This window comes from Macaca mulatta, chromosome 2 (genome assembly GCF_049350105.2).
Source record: "Macaca mulatta isolate MMU2019108-1 chromosome 2, T2T-MMU8v2.0, whole genome shotgun sequence".
Lineage (NCBI taxonomy): Eukaryota > Metazoa > Chordata > Mammalia > Primates > Cercopithecidae > Macaca > Macaca mulatta.
The window spans coordinates 21034523-21036972 of NC_133407.1; the positions used below are offsets into that span (position 1 = coordinate 21034523).

Sequence of the window (2450 nt, forward strand, 5' to 3'; positions counted from 1 at the left end):
ATTGCACTTCAGCCTGGGCAACAAGAGCGACGAAACCTTGTCTCAAAAAAAAAGAAAAGAAAAGAAGAGAAATTTCCAGAATATGCAAATCTGTAGAGACAGAAAAGAGATTATTGGTTTCCAGGAGCTAGAGGGAGGAAAAGATGGAAAGTTACTGCTAATGTAGTAAACACATGATTTCCTAGGGGTGATAAATATATATATATATATTTTTGTTGTTGTTGTTGTTGTTGTTGTTACAGAAGAGAGTGTGAACACAGTTTCCCACTGCCAAAGATTATGCAGTTGAGTTCTCCACATTTGGGGAAATTGCAGGGATCAGCACATCCAGAGTGCAATGGATAAGCCTCACCCTGGGAAAATCACCTTTGTGATGATGGTATTTCACCTCCCAGGTAAGTATGAAAATATTCTTGAATTAATTAGTGGTGAAGATTGCATAACCTTGTGAACTTACCACAAATCCTGAGCTATATATTTTTAAAGGATGAATTTTATGGTGTGTCAATTATATTTCAATTTTTAAGAAAGAATCTATAAAATTTATAAAGAAGTTGGTTGTAAGGAGTTACTTAGTAAGAATATATTTCTGGCTGGAGAGACATGGCTCTTCATGGCGTCTACAGACAGGGTAGGAAACCCAATCCACTTCCCTTCCCTAATAGGTAGGTTCTGCTCTTCACTTTATCCAAATGTCCCCCACTCTTTTTTTTTTTTTTTTTTTTGAGATGGAGTTTCACCCTTGTTGCCTAGGCTGGAGTGCATTGGCACAATCTCGGCTCACTGCAACCTCTGCCTCCTGGGTTCAAGCAATTCTCCTGCCTCAGCCTCCTGAGTAGCTGAGATTATAGGTGTGCGCCACCACACCCGGCTAATTTTTGTATTTTTAGTGGAGACAGGGTTTCTTCATGTTTGCCAGGCTGGTCTCGAACTCCTGACCTCAGATGATCCGCCCACCTTGGCCTCCCAAAGTGCTGGGATTTACAGGCGTGAGCCACTGAGCCCAGCCTCTTCCTCCATTTTCTTTCTCATTCTCTCCCCTGCTTTGTTTCTCCTGTCAACTCATTCCTTGATCACTTATGTTTTCCTTTTCCTTTTTATGTCTTCTCATCCCTCTATCCGGGTCTCTACTTTCCACGCCTGCCTCCTGCTTCTTTTTTCTCCCTTCCTATTTGCTCCCCTCTCTCCTAACTGGCCACAAAATGGAAATAAATGATATTTTAAAGCATTTTTGTAAGAATTATGTACTTTTGTGTTTGCTTAGGTGGAAAAGGACACGTTTTTGATGTTTAATGTTTCTTTAAGGAAAAACAATTCTAAATTAATTACATTGTTGGTTTTGCTTTAGGAGATGTAATCAGGAATTTTTAAAAAAGAAAGACTATCCACCCATGCTATATGACTAGTTAGAAATAAATAATTGAGGCAAAATACTTTCATGAACATTATAAAGTGATTTGTAAATATGAGCAGACACTACGGGTAAACACTGATAATATCTAGTGTGGTGGTGTTCACTGGCAGCTCTTAATTATTATTTGGCTGTTCTATGTGTAGACATGTCTGAGTCAACCATTTAGGCTACAAATTGAACACCTCCAACACAGACAGTTTCGTCTGAAATATAAACATAATTATATTATCCCCCAGGAACATCCTTTTCGAACTAAAAACAACAACAACAACAACAACAAAAACCCAACATGGGTTGTAAGTTCTTCTCTCGTGAAGCCATCTACAGAATGTCCAATTATTCTCTGTCGTTGATCTGGAAGAGCGAGTAAGTACAAAAAGAACACCATTAACCACAAAGTTGTCATCTTCTTCAAATAAAATTCTGATCTCTGGCTTGAATGTTGAAAGATTCACTGTTTACTTGTGTGAATAGGTCGAGAGAAATAACTTTTTTCTTACCAGTCATTTTATAAGAAAAGTTTATTTCATTTGTTGACAAAATGTTAAGAAAATGAACTGGTTAAGTGTCATTGGTCTTCATGATTGAAATTCTAGCACCCAAAGTGGTAGTGTCAGAGCAATGAGACATCCAGATAATGGTCTCAGAAGCCTTCCCAAACAATGTGGCTGATTCATTAGAAGGAGGAGGGGGGAGAAAAGGAGGACTCAGGCCGTTCCTAAGAGGCCATCTATCCTGTCTTGAAGCTGACAAAGTGCTTTACTATGGGGCCTACTTTGGTATATTGGTACAACTATTATTGAATGTTAGAATTATTGTTAGATACTAAGTTTTAGGCACTCTCAGGACAGCTAAAGAAGGTGGATTCTCATCCAAAGCGTTTCTGCTACTGACTGACTCCAGCAGTCAGCCGACTGGCACCTTTAAGATCCATCTAGTATGGTTTGAAGAGCTTGGTATTTGTTTGTCTTTCGTATGCTGCACAAACACTCTGCGTCTGGGTTTGTCAACCGTGCAGCAAAAATGAGTTTCCACT

The 2450-nt window shown here is 39.0% G+C and overlaps 1 non-coding gene across 1 annotated transcript; it reads right to left on the reverse strand.

Moving 5' to 3' along the window:
• Positions 1–239: 239 nt before the first annotated feature.
• Positions 240–403, reverse strand: LOC114676621 (U1 spliceosomal RNA). Its single transcript, XR_003727670.1, has one exon. It is a non-coding gene; the product is annotated as a U1 spliceosomal RNA (small nuclear RNA).
• Between the last annotated feature and the right edge of the window lie 2047 nt (positions 404–2450).